General features: G+C 42.6%; 1 pseudogene; it reads left to right on the plus strand.

Moving 5' to 3' along the window:
* Positions 1 to 1,437: 1,437 nt before the first annotated feature.
* Positions 1,438 to 18,469, plus strand: LOC138674542 (piwi-like protein 1 pseudogene; annotated as a pseudogene).
* The last annotated feature ends 1,397 nt before the right edge of the window (positions 18,470 to 19,866 follow it).

Here is a 19,866-nt window from a genome sequence, read left to right on the forward strand (position 1 = left end):
GGTCTTCAGTGAGTGGATTGAGAGTAGAATAAATTAATACAACAACCTTTGTGTTTTTTTCATTAAATTAATTTTTAATAATGTGTGTGTGTTTTTTTTTTAACCCTTTACTAGTATTGGATTAATAATGGATAGGTGTCATAATTGATGCCTCTCCATTATTAATTTGGCTTAATGTCACCTTACAATAGCAAGGTGACATTAACCCTTCATTACCCCATATCCCACCGCTACACGGGAATGGGAAGAGAGTGGCCAAGTGCCAGAATAGGCGCATCTTCCAGATGTGCCTTTTCTGGGGTGTCTGGGGGCAGATGTTTTTAGCCAGGGGGGGGGCAATAACCATGGACCCTCTCCAGGCTATTAATATCTGCCCTCAGTCACTGGCTTTACTACTCTGGCGGAGAAAATTGTGCGGGAGCCCACGCCAATTTTTTCCGCCATTTAACCCCTTAATTTATTAGCTAGAACGGCCAAATTTTGCATATACACACTACTAACATTAGTAGTGTGGAATATGCAAAAAAAATGGGGTCTCATATCATGTCGGGTTTAGGAAGGAGAAAGCAAAAGCCGGTAATAGAATTACCGGCTTCCTGCTATATCGCGCTGGATGAAATATTAATATATATACATATATGTGTCTCAATGACATATATATATATATATATATATATATACCCTATGTGTACACATTTATTCTACCTATTCTACTGTAAGCTGTCAGTGTGATTTTACTGTACACCGCACTGAATTGCCGGCTTTTCTCTCTAACAGCGCTGCGTATTCCTCGCAAGTCACACTGCTGGTCCGTGTGTAATCCGTATTTTTGGGGCTTCCATAGACTTTCATTGACGTTTTATTTGCGCAATACGGTGACAAACGCAGCATGCTGCGATTTTCTACGGCCGTAGAAAGCCATATAATACTGATCAGTTTAATACGGCAGATAGGAGCAGGGGCATAGAGAATAATTGTGCCGTATTTTTTGCGAGTTTTACGGACGTAGTTTCTGCGATCTTACGTCCGTAAAACTCGCAAGTGTGACGCCGGCCTTAACAAACAGGATACAAGGAGAGCTTGTGTATGGAGGACATAGGTCACTGAGAGTCACACCATGGGCAAAAATAGAATAGAGGCTATGGACACTGAAGACATGTCATGCTAAAAAATCTATGTGAAAAAGTATATTATAAAAGTGCATAGTGCCTAATATGGTAAAGCAATGTATGTCCTCATTGTAGCCATATAGGTAACTAATCATCTTAGCCTAAATAGGACAGAATGAAAATAAAGCCATATCTATGTTACCCATAAGGTTGATGCCAGTGTCTTTCCAGCAGCCCCGATGTGCGTTTCACGTGGGCTTCCTCGGGGGGCCTCATTAAAAACTAGGCACAATACACAATGGTGCGTGATTTTTGTACGAAGTAAAAGATGAGCTGATGAGCAAGATCCCGGGCCCACGGCCGTGCTCGTGTGCAGGAGCAGGCCCCACAAAAACCACCTGAACAGGTACAGCAGCCCCAAGGACCCCAGCCAGCAGTCAGATCTCAGCAGCCAGCGCCTGAGCCTTTGCTTATCGGAAGAGAGCGCCAGAGAGGTCCACTGGCAGCGGCATCAGAGAGACCATTGTTCGAAGTACTGCAGGTTTCAGGTGGACTTGCAGAAGTGTCTATCGGGGAACGGGACGCCCGTAGGTGTGACTTCCATGACGTCGAGGTGAACACCCGGCAGACTATGGAACACGTCCAAAAATCAAAAGCTGGCGCCTCTGGAACCATGATTGCTCTTGTGACCAACCACATTAAGCTGGTGTGCCGACCACAGTGGGCCCTGTACCAGTATCACGTTAACCTCAACCCCGTCATGGAGTCCAAGGGTTTGCGATATGGCCTCCTGTACCAGCATGAAGAAACCTGTTATGATAAGGTAATTCAGTACCACAATGGACATAGAGGTCAGAGCACATACAGTGACCTGACAATAACCCAAAAACATTGAACGAGCTCTGAGACGTGGGAACTCTGCTGACCGCAATCCCTAATCCTCTCCAACCACACTAGAGGCAGCCGTGGATTGCTCCTAACGCTCCCTATGCAACTCGGCACAGCCTGAGAAACTAGCTAGCCTGAAGATAGAAAATAAGCCTACCTTGCCTCAGAGAAATACCCCAAAGGAAAAGGCAGCCCCCACATATAATGACTGTGAGTTAAGATGAAAAGACAAATGTAGAGATGAAATAGATTTAGCAAAGTGAGGCCCGACTTTCTGAACAGAGCGAGGATAGGAAAGGTAACTTTGCGGTCAACACAAAACCCTACAAAAACCACGCAAAGGGGGCAAAAAGACCCTCCGTACCGAACTAACGGCACGGAGGTACACCCTCTGCGTCCCAGAGCTTCCAGCAAGCAGGAAAAAACAAATAGACAAGCTGGACAGAAAAAAACAGCAAACAAAATAGCAAAGCGGAACTTAGCTATGCAGAGCAGCAGGCCACAGGAACGATCCAGGAGGAAACAGGTCCAATACTAGAACATTGACTGGAGGCCAGGATCAAAGCACTAGGTGGAGTTAAATAGAGCAGCACCTAACGACTTCACCACATCACCTGAGGAAGGAAACTCAGAAGCCGCAGTACCACTTTCCTCCACCAACGGAAGCTCACAGAGAGAATCAGCCGAAGTACCACTTGTGACCACAGGAGGGAGCTCTGCCACAGAATTCACAACAGTACCCCCCCTTGAGGAGGGGTCACCGAACCCTCACCAGAGCCCCCAGGACGACCAGGATGAGCCATATGAAAGGCACGAACAAGTTCGGGAGCATGGACATCAGAGGCAAAGACCCAGGAATTATCTTCCTGAGCATAACCCTTCCACTTAACCAGATACTGGAGTTTCCGTCTAGAAACACGAGAATCCAAAATCTTCTCCACAATATACTCCAACTCCCCCTCCACCAAAACCGGGGCAGGAGGATCAACAGATGGAACCATAGGTACCACGTATCTCCGCAACAATGACCTATGGAATACGTTATGTATGGAAAAAGAATCTGGAAGGGTCAGACGAAAAGACACAGGATTAAGAACCTCAGAAATCCTATACGGACCAATGAAACGAGGTTTAAACTTATGGAAACAGGAACACATGGGCTACTTGCACAGTGAACAAGTCTGTATGATCATGTTCACACACCACCAAGAAACCCGAAGACACAAAAGAGAATAGTAAAACCAAAAACACTCAGTTTGAAAAAATGTTGCAGTAATCCGCAAGTGCTAGTAAAAGATGTAAAAAACAGGGTATTTGGTTGATACGTTTTTTGCAAAAAATGTATACTAAGCTGCTCTACCAATCTTCACGGTATACCCTTATCAGAGCAGTCCTAACTAATGTATGCAATCCCTATCTGATGTATTTAAAAACCTGATCATCTGTATATAACCTGTGTGAACAGGGTTCAGAGAGGAAAAAATCCATGTGTGCATACAGGGTAGAACAGCTTTTGTGCAGATAGCCCAAGAGGAGTGGTGGAACTCCCCAGTCTTGTAGACACAAGAGAACAATTATGGAAACAGGAACACATGGGCTACTTGCACAGTGAACAAGTCTGTATGATCATGTTCACACACCACCAAGAAACCCGAAGACACAAAAGAGAATAGTAAAACCAAAAACACTCAGTTTGAAAAAATGTTGCAGTAATCCGCAAGTGCTAGTAAAAGATGTAAAAAACAGGGTATTTGGTTGATACGTTTTTTGCAAAAAATGTATACTAAGCTGCTCTACCAATCTTCACGGTATACCCTTATCAGAGCAGTCCTAACTAATGTATGCAATCCCTATCTGATGTATTTAAAAACCTGATCATCTGTATATAACCTGTGTGAACAGGGTTCAGAGAGGAAAAAATCCATGTGTGCATACAGGGTAGAACAGCTTTTGTGCAGATAGCCCAAGAGGAGTGGTGGAACTCCCCAGTCTTGTAGACACAAGAGAACAATTATGGAAACAGGAACACATGGGCTACTTGCACAGTGAACAAGTCTGTATGATCATGTTCACACACCACCAAGAAACCCGAAGACACAAAAGAGAATAGTAAAACCAAAAACACTCAGTTTGAAAAAATGTTGCAGTAATCCGCAAGTGCTAGTAAAAGATGTAAAAAACAGGGTATTTGGTTGATACGTTTTTTGCAAAAAATGTATACTAAGCTGCTCTACCAATCTTCACGGTATACCCTTATCAGAGCAGTCCTAACTAATGTATGCAATCCCTATCTGATGTATTTAAAAACCTGATCATCTGTATATAACCTGTGTGAACAGGGTTCAGAGAGGAAAAAATCCATGTGTGCATACAGGGTAGAACAGCTTTTGTGCAGATAGCCCAAGAGGAGTGGTGGAACTCCCCAGTCTTGTAGACACAAGAGAACAATTATGGAAACAGGAACACATGGGCTACTTGCACAGTGAACAAGTCTGTATGATCATGTTCACACACCACCAAGAAACCCGAAGACACAAAAGAGAATAGTAAAACCAAAAACACTCAGTTTGAAAAAATGTTGCAGTAATCCGCAAGTGCTAGTAAAAGATGTAAAAAACAGGGTATTTGGTTGATACGTTTTTTGCAAAAAATGTATACTAAGCTGCTCTACCAATCTTCACGGTATACCCTTATCAGAGCAGTCCTAACTAATGTATGCAATCCCTATCTGATGTATTTAAAAACCTGATCATCTGTATATAACCTGTGTGAACAGGGTTCAGAGAGGAAAAAATCCATGTGTGCATACAGGGTAGAACAGCTTTTGTGCAGATAGCCCAAGAGGAGTGGTGGAACTCCCCAGTCTTGTAGACACAAGAGAACAATTATGGAAACAGGAACACATGGGCTACTTGCACAGTGAACAAGTCTGTATGATCATGTTCACACACCACCAAGAAACCCGAAGACACAAAAGAGAATAGTAAAACCAAAAACACTCAGTTTGAAAAAATGTTGCAGTAATCCGCAAGTGCTAGTAAAAGATGTAAAAAACAGGGTATTTGGTTGATACGTTTTTTGCAAAAAATGTATACTAAGCTGCTCTACCAATCTTCACGGTATACCCTTATCAGAGCAGTCCTAACTAATGTATGCAATCCCTATCTGATGTATTTAAAAACCTGATCATCTGTATATAACCTGTGTGAACAGGGTTCAGAGAGGAAAAAATCCATGTGTGCATACAGGGTAGAACAGCTTTTGTGCAGATAGCCCAAGAGGAGTGGTGGAACTCCCCAGTCTTGTAGACACAAGAGAACAATTATGGAAACAGGAACACATGGGCTACTTGCACAGTGAACAAGTCTGTATGATCATGTTCACACACCACCAAGAAACCCGAAGACACAAAAGAGAATAGTAAAACCAAAAACACTCAGTTTGAAAAAATGTTGCAGTAATCCGCAAGTGCTAGTAAAAGATGTAAAAAACAGGGTATTTGGTTGATACGTTTTTTGCAAAAAATGTATACTAAGCTGCTCTACCAATCTTCACGGTATACCCTTATCAGAGCAGTCCTAACTAATGTATGCAATCCCTATCTGATGTATTTAAAAACCTGATCATCTGTATATAACCTGTGTGAACAGGGTTCAGAGAGGAAAAAATCCATGTGTGCATACAGGGTAGAACAGCTTTTGTGCAGATAGCCCAAGAGGAGTGGTGGAACTCCCCAGTCTTGTAGACACAAGAGAACAATTATGGAAACAGGAACACATGGGCTACTTGCACAGTGAACAAGTCTGTATGATCATGTTCACACACCACCAAGAAACCCGAAGACACAAAAGAGAATAGTAAAACCAAAAACACTCAGTTTGAAAAAATGTTGCAGTAATCCGCAAGTGCTAGTAAAAGATGTAAAAAACAGGGTATTTGGTTGATACGTTTTTTGCAAAAAATGTATACTAAGCTGCTCTACCAATCTTCACGGTATACCCTTATCAGAGCAGTCCTAACTAATGTATGCAATCCCTATCTGATGTATTTAAAAACCTGATCATCTGTATATAACCTGTGTGAACAGGGTTCAGAGAGGAAAAAATCCATGTGTGCATACAGGGTAGAACAGCTTTTGTGCAGATAGCCCAAGAGGAGTGGTGGAACTCCCCAGTCTTGTAGACACAAGAGAACAATTATGGAAACAGGAACACATGGGCTACTTGCACAGTGAACAAGTCTGTATGATCATGTTCACACACCACCAAGAAACCCGAAGACACAAAAGAGAATAGTAAAACCAAAAACACTCAGTTTGAAAAAATGTTGCAGTAATCCGCAAGTGCTAGTAAAAGATGTAAAAAACAGGGTATTTGGTTGATACGTTTTTTGCAAAAAATGTATACTAAGCTGCTCTACCAATCTTCACGGTATACCCTTATCAGAGCAGTCCTAACTAATGTATGCAATCCCTATCTGATGTATTTAAAAACCTGATCATCTGTATATAACCTGTGTGAACAGGGTTCAGAGAGGAAAAAATCCATGTGTGCATACAGGGTAGAACAGCTTTTGTGCAGATAGCCCAAGAGGAGTGGTGGAACTCCCCAGTCTTGTAGACACAAGAGAACAATTATGGAAACAGGAACACATGGGCTACTTGCACAGTGAACAAGTCTGTATGATCATGTTCACACACCACCAAGAAACCCGAAGACACAAAAGAGAATAGTAAAACCAAAAACACTCAGTTTGAAAAAATGTTGCAGTAATCCGCAAGTGCTAGTAAAAGATGTAAAAAACAGGGTATTTGGTTGATACGTTTTTTGCAAAAAATGTATACTAAGCTGCTCTACCAATCTTCACGGTATACCCTTATCAGAGCAGTCCTAACTAATGTATGCAATCCCTATCTGATGTATTTAAAAACCTGATCATCTGTATATAACCTGTGTGAACAGGGTTCAGAGAGGAAAAAATCCATGTGTGCATACAGGGTAGAACAGCTTTTGTGCAGATAGCCCAAGAGGAGTGGTGGAACTCCCCAGTCTTGTAGACACAAGAGAACAATTATGGAAACAGGAACACATGGGCTACTTGCACAGTGAACAAGTCTGTATGATCATGTTCACACACCACCAAGAAACCCGAAGACACAAAAGAGAATAGTAAAACCAAAAACACTCAGTTTGAAAAAATGTTGCAGTAATCCGCAAGTGCTAGTAAAAGATGTAAAAAACAGGGTATTTGGTTGATACGTTTTTTGCAAAAAATGTATACTAAGCTGCTCTACCAATCTTCACGGTATACCCTTATCAGAGCAGTCCTAACTAATGTATGCAATCCCTATCTGATGTATTTAAAAACCTGATCATCTGTATATAACCTGTGTGAACAGGGTTCAGAGAGGAAAAAATCCATGTGTGCATACAGGGTAGAACAGCTTTTGTGCAGATAGCCCAAGAGGAGTGGTGGAACTCCCCAGTCTTGTAGACACAAGAGAACAATTATGGAAACAGGAACACATGGGCTACTTGCACAGTGAACAAGTCTGTATGATCATGTTCACACACCACCAAGAAACCCGAAGACACAAAAGAGAATAGTAAAACCAAAAACACTCAGTTTGAAAAAATGTTGCAGTAATCCGCAAGTGCTAGTAAAAGATGTAAAAAACAGGGTATTTGGTTGATACGTTTTTTGCAAAAAATGTATACTAAGCTGCTCTACCAATCTTCACGGTATACCCTTATCAGAGCAGTCCTAACTAATGTATGCAATCCCTATCTGATGTATTTAAAAACCTGATCATCTGTATATAACCTGTGTGAACAGGGTTCAGAGAGGAAAAAATCCATGTGTGCATACAGGGTAGAACAGCTTTTGTGCAGATAGCCCAAGAGGAGTGGTGGAACTCCCCAGTCTTGTAGACACAAGAGAACAATTATGGAAACAGGAACACATGGGCTACTTGCACAGTGAACAAGTCTGTATGATCATGTTCACACACCACCAAGAAACCCGAAGACACAAAAGAGAATAGTAAAACCAAAAACACTCAGTTTGAAAAAATGTTGCAGTAATCCGCAAGTGCTAGTAAAAGATGTAAAAAACAGGGTATTTGGTTGATACGTTTTTTGCAAAAAATGTATACTAAGCTGCTCTACCAATCTTCACGGTATACCCTTATCAGAGCAGTCCTAACTAATGTATGCAATCCCTATCTGATGTATTTAAAAACCTGATCATCTGTATATAACCTGTGTGAACAGGGTTCAGAGAGGAAAAAATCCATGTGTGCATACAGGGTAGAACAGCTTTTGTGCAGATAGCCCAAGAGGAGTGGTGGAACTCCCCAGTCTTGTAGACACAAGAGAACAATTATGGAAACAGGAACACATGGGCTACTTGCACAGTGAACAAGTCTGTATGATCATGTTCACACACCACCAAGAAACCCGAAGACACAAAAGAGAATAGTAAAACCAAAAACACTCAGTTTGAAAAAATGTTGCAGTAATCCGCAAGTGCTAGTAAAAGATGTAAAAAACAGGGTATTTGGTTGATACGTTTTTTGCAAAAAATGTATACTAAGCTGCTCTACCAATCTTCACGGTATACCCTTATCAGAGCAGTCCTAACTAATGTATGCAATCCCTATCTGATGTATTTAAAAACCTGATCATCTGTATATAACCTGTGTGAACAGGGTTCAGAGAGGAAAAAATCCATGTGTGCATACAGGGTAGAACAGCTTTTGTGCAGATAGCCCAAGAGGAGTGGTGGAACTCCCCAGTCTTGTAGACACAAGAGAACAATTATGGAAACAGGAACACATGGGCTACTTGCACAGTGAACAAGTCTGTATGATCATGTTCACACACCACCAAGAAACCCGAAGACACAAAAGAGAATAGTAAAACCAAAAACACTCAGTTTGAAAAAATGTTGCAGTAATCCGCAAGTGCTAGTAAAAGATGTAAAAAACAGGGTATTTGGTTGATACGTTTTTTGCAAAAAATGTATACTAAGCTGCTCTACCAATCTTCACGGTATACCCTTATCAGAGCAGTCCTAACTAATGTATGCAATCCCTATCTGATGTATTTAAAAACCTGATCATCTGTATATAACCTGTGTGAACAGGGTTCAGAGAGGAAAAAATCCATGTGTGCATACAGGGTAGAACAGCTTTTGTGCAGATAGCCCAAGAGGAGTGGTGGAACTCCCCAGTCTTGTAGACACAAGAGAACAATTATGGAAACAGGAACACATGGGCTACTTGCACAGTGAACAAGTCTGTATGATCATGTTCACACACCACCAAGAAACCCGAAGACACAAAAGAGAATAGTAAAACCAAAAACACTCAGTTTGAAAAAATGTTGCAGTAATCCGCAAGTGCTAGTAAAAGATGTAAAAAACAGGGTATTTGGTTGATACGTTTTTTGCAAAAAATGTATACTAAGCTGCTCTACCAATCTTCACGGTATACCCTTATCAGAGCAGTCCTAACTAATGTATGCAATCCCTATCTGATGTATTTAAAAACCTGATCATCTGTATATAACCTGTGTGAACAGGGTTCAGAGAGGAAAAAATCCATGTGTGCATACAGGGTAGAACAGCTTTTGTGCAGATAGCCCAAGAGGAGTGGTGGAACTCCCCAGTCTTGTAGACACAAGAGAACAATTATGGAAACAGGAACACATGGGCTACTTGCACAGTGAACAAGTCTGTATGATCATGTTCACACACCACCAAGAAACCCGAAGACACAAAAGAGAATAGTAAAACCAAAAACACTCAGTTTGAAAAAATGTTGCAGTAATCCGCAAGTGCTAGTAAAAGATGTAAAAAACAGGGTATTTGGTTGATACGTTTTTTGCAAAAAATGTATACTAAGCTGCTCTACCAATCTTCACGGTATACCCTTATCAGAGCAGTCCTAACTAATGTATGCAATCCCTATCTGATGTATTTAAAAACCTGATCATCTGTATATAACCTGTGTGAACAGGGTTCAGAGAGGAAAAAATCCATGTGTGCATACAGGGTAGAACAGCTTTTGTGCAGATAGCCCAAGAGGAGTGGTGGAACTCCCCAGTCTTGTAGACACAAGAGAACAATTATGGAAACAGGAACACATGGGCTACTTGCACAGTGAACAAGTCTGTATGATCATGTTCACACACCACCAAGAAACCCGAAGACACAAAAGAGAATAGTAAAACCAAAAACACTCAGTTTGAAAAAATGTTGCAGTAATCCGCAAGTGCTAGTAAAAGATGTAAAAAACAGGGTATTTGGTTGATACGTTTTTTGCAAAAAATGTATACTAAGCTGCTCTACCAATCTTCACGGTATACCCTTATCAGAGCAGTCCTAACTAATGTATGCAATCCCTATCTGATGTATTTAAAAACCTGATCATCTGTATATAACCTGTGTGAACAGGGTTCAGAGAGGAAAAAATCCATGTGTGCATACAGGGTAGAACAGCTTTTGTGCAGATAGCCCAAGAGGAGTGGTGGAACTCCCCAGTCTTGTAGACACAAGAGAACAATTATGGAAACAGGAACACATGGGCTACTTGCACAGTGAACAAGTCTGTATGATCATGTTCACACACCACCAAGAAACCCGAAGACACAAAAGAGAATAGTAAAACCAAAAACACTCAGTTTGAAAAAATGTTGCAGTAATCCGCAAGTGCTAGTAAAAGATGTAAAAAACAGGGTATTTGGTTGATACGTTTTTTGCAAAAAATGTATACTAAGCTGCTCTACCAATCTTCACGGTATACCCTTATCAGAGCAGTCCTAACTAATGTATGCAATCCCTATCTGATGTATTTAAAAACCTGATCATCTGTATATAACCTGTGTGAACAGGGTTCAGAGAGGAAAAAATCCATGTGTGCATACAGGGTAGAACAGCTTTTGTGCAGATAGCCCAAGAGGAGTGGTGGAACTCCCCAGTCTTGTAGACACAAGAGAACAATTATGGAAACAGGAACACATGGGCTACTTGCACAGTGAACAAGTCTGTATGATCATGTTCACACACCACCAAGAAACCCGAAGACACAAAAGAGAATAGTAAAACCAAAAACACTCAGTTTGAAAAAATGTTGCAGTAATCCGCAAGTGCTAGTAAAAGATGTAAAAAACAGGGTATTTGGTTGATACGTTTTTTGCAAAAAATGTATACTAAGCTGCTCTACCAATCTTCACGGTATACCCTTATCAGAGCAGTCCTAACTAATGTATGCAATCCCTATCTGATGTATTTAAAAACCTGATCATCTGTATATAACCTGTGTGAACAGGGTTCAGAGAGGAAAAAATCCATGTGTGCATACAGGGTAGAACAGCTTTTGTGCAGATAGCCCAAGAGGAGTGGTGGAACTCCCCAGTCTTGTAGACACAAGAGAACAATTATGGAAACAGGAACACATGGGCTACTTGCACAGTGAACAAGTCTGTATGATCATGTTCACACACCACCAAGAAACCCGAAGACACAAAAGAGAATAGTAAAACCAAAAACACTCAGTTTGAAAAAATGTTGCAGTAATCCGCAAGTGCTAGTAAAAGATGTAAAAAACAGGGTATTTGGTTGATACGTTTTTTGCAAAAAATGTATACTAAGCTGCTCTACCAATCTTCACGGTATACCCTTATCAGAGCAGTCCTAACTAATGTATGCAATCCCTATCTGATGTATTTAAAAACCTGATCATCTGTATATAACCCTGTTTTTTACATCTTTTACTAGCACTTGCGGATTACTGCAACATTTTTTCAAACTGAGTGTTTTTGGTTTTACTATTCTCTTTTGTGTCTTCGGGTTTCTTGGTGGTGTGTGAACATGATCATACAGACTTGTTCACTGTGCAAGTAGCCCATGTGTTCCTGTTTCCATAATTGTTCTCTTGTGTCTACAAGACTGGGGAGTTCCACCACTCCTCTTGGGCTATCTGCACAAAAGCTGTTCTACCCTGTATGCACACATGGATTTTTTCCTCTCTGAACCCTGTTCACACAGGTTATATACAGATGATCAGGTTTTTAAATACATCAGATAGGGATTGCATACATTAGTTAGGACTGCTCTGATAAGGGTATACCGTGAAGATTGGTAGAGCAGCTTAGTATACATTTTTTGCAAAAAACGTATCAACCAAATACCCTGTTTTTTACATCTTTTACTAGCACTTGCGGATTACTGCAACATTTTTTCAAACTGAGTGTTTTTGGTTTTACTATTCTCTTTTGTGTCTTCGGGTTTCTTGGTGGTGTGTGAACATGATCATACAGACTTGTTCACTGTGCAAGTAGCCCATGTGTTCCTGTTTCCATAATTGTTCTCTTGTGTCTACAAGACTGGGGAGTTCCACCACTCCTCTTGGGCTATCTGCACAAAAGCTGTTCTACCCTGTATGCACACATGGATTTTTTCCTCTCTGAACCCTGTTCACACAGGTTATATACAGATGATCAGGTTTTTAAATACATCAGATAGGGATTGCATACATTAGTTAGGACTGCTCTGATAAGGGTATACCGTGAAGATTGGTAGAGCAGCTTAGTATACATTTTTTGCAAAAAACGTATCAACCAAATACCCTGTTTTTTACATCTTTTACTAGCACTTGCGGATTACTGCAACATTTTTTCAAACTGAGTGTTTTTGGTTTTACTATTCTCTTTTGTGTCTTGAGGTTTAAACTTAGGAGAGGAAACCTTCATAGGAATATGACGAGAAGATAACCAAACCAAATCCCCAACACGAAGTCGGGGACCCACACAGCGTCTGCGATTAGCGAAACGTTGAGCCTTCTCCTGGGACAAGGTCAAATTGTCCACTACATGAGTCCAAATCTGCTGCAACCTGTCCACCACAGTATCCACACCAGGACAGTCCGAAGACTCAACCTGCCCTGAAGAGAAACGAGGATGGAACCCAGAGTTGCAGAAAAACGGCGAAACCAAGGTAGCCGAGCTGGCCCGATTATTAAGGGCGAACTCAGCCAAAGGCAAAAAGGACACCCAGTCATCCTGATCAGCAGAAACAAAGCATCTCAGATATGTTTCCAAGGTCTGATTGGTTCGTTCGGTCTGGCCATTAGTCTGAGGATGGAAAGCCGAGGAAAAAGACAAGTCAATGCCCATCCTACCACAAAAGGCTCGCCAAAACCTCGAAACAAACTGGGAACCTCTGTCAGAAACGATATTCTCTGGAATGCCATGTAAACGAACCACATGCTGGAAGAACAATGGCACCAAATCAGAGGAGGAAGGTAATTTAGACAAGGGTACCAAATGGACCATCTTAGAGAAGCGATCACAGACCACCCAAATGACTGACATCTTTTGAGAGACGGGAAGATCTGAAATAAAATCCATAGAGATATGTGTCCAAGGCCTCTTCGGGACCGGCAAGGGCAAAAGCAACCCACTGGCACGAGAACAGCAGGGCTTAGCCCAAGCACAAATCCCACAGGACTGCACAAAAGAATGCACATCCGGCGACAGAGATGGCCACCAAAAGGATCTAGCCACTAACTCTCTGGTACCAAAGATTTCAGGATGACCAGCCAACACCGAACAATGAACCTCAGAGATAACTTTATTCGTCCACCTATCAGGGACAAACAGTTTCTCCGCTGGACAACGATCAGGTTTATTAGCCTGAAATTTTTGCAGCACCCGCCGCAAATCAAGGGAGATGGCAGACACAATTACTCCCTCTTTGAGGATACCCGCCGGCTCAGATAAACCCGGAGAGTCGGGCACAAAACTCCTAGACAGAGCATCCGCCTTCACATTTTTAGAGCCCGGAAGGTACGAAATCACAAAGTCAAAACGGGCAAAAAACAGCAACCAACGAGCCTGTCTAGGATTCAACCGCTTGGCAGACTCGAGATAAGTCAAGTTCTTATGATCAGTCAAGACCACCACGCGATGCTTAGCTCCTTCAAGCCAATGACGCCACTCCTCGAATGCCCACTTCATGGCCAGCAACTCTCGATTGCCCACATCATAATTTCGCTCAGCAGGCGAAAACTTCCTGGAAAAGAAGGCGCATGGTTTCATCACCGAGCAATCAGAACTTCTCTGCGACAAAACAGCCCCTGCTCCAATCTCAGAAGCATCAACCTCGACCTGGAATGGAAGCGAAACATCTGGTTGACACAACACAGGGGCAGAAGAAAAACGACGCTTCAACTCTTGAAAAGCTTCCACAGCAGCAGAAGACCAATTGACCACATCAGCACCCTTCTTGGTCAAATCGGTCAATGGTTTAGCAATACTAGAAAAATTGCAGATGAAGCGATGATAAAAATTAGCAAAGCCCAGGAACTTTTGCAGACTTTTCAGAGATGTTGGCTGAGTCCAATCATGGATGGCTTGGACCTTAACAGGGTCCATCTCGATAGTAGAAGGGGAAAAGATGAACCCCAAAAATGAAACCTTCTGAACACCAAAGAGACACTTTGATCCCTTCACAAACAAAGAATTAGCATGCAGGACCTGAATCACCGTTCTGACCTGCTTCACATGAGACTCCCAATCATCCGAGAAGATCAAAATGTCATCCAAGTACACAATCAGGAATTTATCCAGGTACTCTCGGAAGATGTCATGCATAAAGGACTGAAACACTGATGGAGCATTGGCAAGTCCGAATGGCATTACTAGATACTCAAAATGGCCCTCGGGCGTATTAAATGCAGTTTTCCATTCATCGCCTCGCTTAATACGCACAAGATTATACGCACCACGAAGATCTATCTTGGTGAACCAACTAGCCCCCTTAATCCGAGCAAACAAATCAGATAACAACGGCAAGGGGTACTGAAATTTAACCGTGATCTTATTTAGAAGGCGGTAATCTATACAAGGTCTCAGCAAACCATCCTTCTTGGCTACAAAAAAGAACCCTGCTCCTAATGGCGACGATGACGGGCGAATATGCCCCTTCTCCAAGGACTCCTTCACATGCTCAGGCACAGATAAATTAAACAGTCGACCTTTTGGGAATTTACTACCAGGAATCAAATCGATAGCACAATCACAATCCCTATGCGGAGGTAGGGTATCGGACTTGGGCTCATCAAATACATCCCGGTAATCAGACAAGAACTCTGGAACCTCAGAAGGGGTGGATGACGAAATAGTCAGAAATGGGAGATCACCATGTACCCCCTGACAACCCCAGCTGGACACAGACATGGATTTCCAATCTAATACTGGATTATGGACTTGTAGCCATGGCAACCCCAACACGACCACATCATGCAGATTATGCAACACCAGAAAGCGAATAACCTCCTGATGTGCAGGAGCCATGCACATGGTCAGCTGGGTCCAGTACTGAGGCTTATTCTTGGCCAAAGGCGTAGCATCAATTCCTCTCAATGGAATAGGACACTGCAAGGGGTCCAAGAAAAACCCACAACGCCTAGCATACTCCAAGTCCATCAAATTCATGGCAGTGCCTGAATCCACAAATGCCATGACAGAATACGATGACAAAGAGCAGATCAAGGTAACGGATAGAAGAAATTTTGACTGTACCGTACCAATGGTGGCAGACCTAGCGAACCGCTTAGTGCGCTTAGGACAATCAGAGATAGCATGAGTGGAATCACCACAGTAGAAACACAGCCCATTCAGACGTCTGTGTTCTTGCCGTTCAACTCTGGTCAAAGTCCTATCGCACTGCATAGGCTCAGGTTTAAGCTCAGGTAATACCGTCATATGGTGCACAGATTTACGCTCATGCAAGCGTCGACCGATCTGAATGGCCAAAGACATAGACTCATTCAGACCAGCAGGCATAGGAAATCCCACCATGACATCCTTAAGGGCTTCAGAGAGACCCTTTCTGAAAATAGCTGTGAGCGCACCTTCATTCCATTGGGTGAGTACGGACCACTTTCTAAATTTCTGACAATATACCTCTATCTCATCCTGACCCTGACACAGAGCCAGCAAATTTTTCTCTGCCTGATCCACTGAATTAGGTTCATCGTACAGCAATCCGAGAGCCAGGAAAAACACATCGATATTACTTAATGCAGGATCTCCTGACGCAAGAGAAAATGCCCAGTCCTGAGGGTCGCCACGTAAAAAAGAAAAAATGATCCTAACTTGTTGAACTGGGTCACCAGAGGAGCGAGGTTTCAAAGCCAGAAATAGTTTACAATTATTTTTGAAACTCAGAAATTTAGTTCTATCTCCAAAAAACAAATCAGGAATAGGAATTCTCGGTTCTAACATAGAATTCTGAACCACAAAGTCTTGAATATTTTGTACTCTTGCCGTGAGCTGATCCACACATGAAGACAGACCTTTAATGTCCATCGCTACACCTGTGTCCTGAACCACCCAAATGTCTAGGGGAAAAAAAAGGCAAAACACAGTGCAGAGAAAAAAAAATGGTCTCAGAACTTCTTTTTTCCCTCTATTGAGAATCATTAGTACTTTGGGCCTCCAGTACTGTTATAATAAGGTAATTCAGTACCACAATGGACATAGAGGTCAGAGCACATACAGTGACCTGACAATAACCCCAAAACATTGAACGAGCTCTGAGACGTGGGAACTCTGCTGACCGCAATCCCTAATCCTCTCCAACCACACTAGAGGCAGCCGTGGATTGCGCCTAACGCTCCCTATGCAACTCGGCACAGCCTGAGAAACTAGCTAGCCTGAAGATAGAAAATAAGCCTACCTTGCCTCAGAGAAATACCCCAAAGGAAAAGGCAGCCCCCACATATAATGACTGTGAGTTAAGATGAAAAGACAAACGTAGAGATGAAATAGATTTAGCAAAGTGAGGCCCGACTTTCTGAACAGAGCGAGGATAGGAAAGGTAACTTTGCGGTCAACACAAAACCCTACAAAAACCACGCAAAGGGGGCAAAAAGACCCTCCGTACCGAACTAACGGCACGGAAGTACACCCTCTGCGTCCTAGAGCTTCCAGCAAGCAGGAAAAAACAAATAGACAAGCTGGACAGAAAAAAACAGCAAACAAAATAGCAAAGCGGAACTTAGCTATGCAGAGCAGCAGGCCACAGGAACGATCCAGGAGGAAACAGGTCCAATACTAGAACATTGACTGGAGGCCAGGATCAAAGCACTAGGTGGAGTTAAATAGAGCAGCACCTAATGACTTCACCACATCACCTGAGGAAGGAAACTCAGAAGCCGCAGTACCACTTTCCTCCACCAACGGAAGCTCACAGAGAGAATCAGCCGAAGTACCACTTGTGACCACAGGAGGGAGCTCTGCCACAGAATTCACAACAGAAACCATCGGGAAGGCATGGGCGTTTGATGGAACCATGTTGTTTTTATCATAAAGACTGAATAAGGTCACTGAAGTGTTCAGCCACACTCGAAACGGAGAGAAAGTGCGTATAAAAATCACCCTGACCAACGAGCGTCCACCAACCCGGCCCACCTGCTTCCATTTCTATAACATCATTTTCTGAAGACTCTTGAAGATAATGGATATGAAGCAGATAGGACGCAACTATCACAACCCGAGTGAAGCCACTGAAGTCAAAGCCCACCGACTCGCTATCTGCCCAGGGTTTTCCACCTCCATCCTCATGTACGAGTCCAGCATTATGTTAAGCATTGATGTCAGCCATAAAGTCCTCAGGAACGAGACTGCGCACCACATCATGAGCAGCCTCCACTCCTCGTGTGGCCCTCAGAGGTTCCAGGATGCCTGCTGCAAGGAGCTGATCAGACAGATCATCCTCACCAAGTCCAACACTAAAACCTACCGTATAGACGAGATCACCTGGAACATGACTACAACGTTCACCTTCAAGTAGGCAGATCAGCATTGTGGACTACTATAAGAACCAATACAATGAACAAGTGAAAGACATGATCCAGCCGCTAATTGTGAACATCCCTCGGAGGCCCAAGCCGGGAGCCACACATGGAGCCATCATACTGGTGCCAGAGCTCTGTAACCTAACAGGTCTGACCGACAGAATGAGAAACGACTTCAACGTCATGAAAGACCTGGCCGTTCACAACTGCTTACCATCAGAACAGAGGGAGCAGCAAGTAGGGAAGTTCATGAACTACTTACACAAGGATGAGAGTGTTCAGAAAGAGCTACGTGACTGGGGGCTGAATTTCGATACCGAACTGCTACAGTCCTAAGGGCGAATCGCACCTCTGGAAATAAATCATGCAAAAAGACAAATCTGCTGAATATAGTCCACAGTTTGCTGATTGGTCTAGAGAGCAGAGGGGTCCTGTCTTGATCAGCCCCCGAGATATGAATAATTGGCAACTCTTTTACACCCGGAGAAATTAGGACGCGGTGAAAGCTCTTCTGCAGAACCTGTTTAAGATCACACAGCAAATGCGCATCAAGATGAACCGGGCGGTGTTGGTTGAAGTTGAGGACTTTTTTGGGGGGGTTTGGTGAATTTTTGGAAAAAAAGAGTAGAACAAGGCTAGCAGACAGAACTATGCAACTTATTCCTGCAAAGCTACGATTTTTCCACCACAGATACACCAGGACTCAGTGTGACATAACAGACTGTATAATTTTTATTTTTTTTTAATGATTTTTTGAAAAAAATAAAAATGAGTTGAACAAGGCTAGCAGACAGAACTATGCAACTTATGCCTGTAAGTTATGATTTTTCCACCACAGATACACTAAGCCTCAGCCTGACATAACAGACTGTATAAATTCTTTCTTTCTTTTTTTTTTTGGGAAACAATAAATACTGAGTACACCAAACCTAGCAGACAGAAGAATGCAATGTATACCTGAAAACAGAAGATTTTAACACCACAGATACACAAGGCGTGTGACGGAGATAACAGACTGTATAATTTATTTTTTTTTAAAAACAATAATACTGAGTAGACCAAAGGTAGCAGACAGAACAATGCAACATATGCCTGCAAGGCACGGATTTTGACACCACTGATACACCAGGCATCAGCCAGAGATAACAGACTTATCAAAATGTGGCCATTTTTTTGGCACACCAAAATTTTGTCAAAAAGTTGGCTATGACACCCAAAAATAAAATTGGAGTACTAAAATTTAAAGATATTTAGTGCAATGATATGTGATGTGTGTGGCGTACAACACACAGTGATAAATATAACAACTGTAGCTAATTTTTGAGGGGCCAGCTAAAGATTTTTGGGGCAGCAAAATGGTGTCCAAAAATGTTATAAGACACTACAAAATATTAGATAGTACCCTCAATAAAGGACAGATTGTTAGGCCCACTCACATCTGCTGCCTAAGCCCCCCGCCTCCCCACCCCCCCTCGCAAAAAAGGTAAAAAACTATATTTTCACGCTCTTGTATTGCAATGACCTGGCTGTAGTCTGCAGCATGACCAAGCAAATAAATGTCAAAAAAAGGGGGCTATGGATGTTAGGACTGGCGGAACGCACCAAGAAAGATGTTATAGATGCGTTCGCAGTCCGGGGTCCACCGTGCAGGAGAAACCCTGCTGCTAGTAAATAGCAGACTATATGGCGGTACACTAAAGTATATACACGTGGGTTCAACCTCACCCAGCGTGAAGGGAGCAATCCTGCTGTGTCACAGGATCGCGGCACCGCACCTAAAGCGCGAGCGAGCAGTCAGCGTACTTAACCCCAACTGGGATTGAAGTCCGATTAGACCCTCGCTGGCACTACACCACAACTGGGTGTGTAAGGAAACTAAGAAGGGTTATTTAAAGAGCGACTTTCACTCGCAACACACACACATATTTACAAGACAATACTAGCGCATGGCCGTGCGGTCATGCGCAGTTTATATAGTTGCAGCACAGGAAGTGGCCACAGGAC

Source organism: Ranitomeya imitator, chromosome 4 (assembly GCF_032444005.1).
Source record: "Ranitomeya imitator isolate aRanImi1 chromosome 4, aRanImi1.pri, whole genome shotgun sequence".
Classification (NCBI taxonomy): domain Eukaryota; kingdom Metazoa; phylum Chordata; class Amphibia; order Anura; family Dendrobatidae; genus Ranitomeya; species Ranitomeya imitator.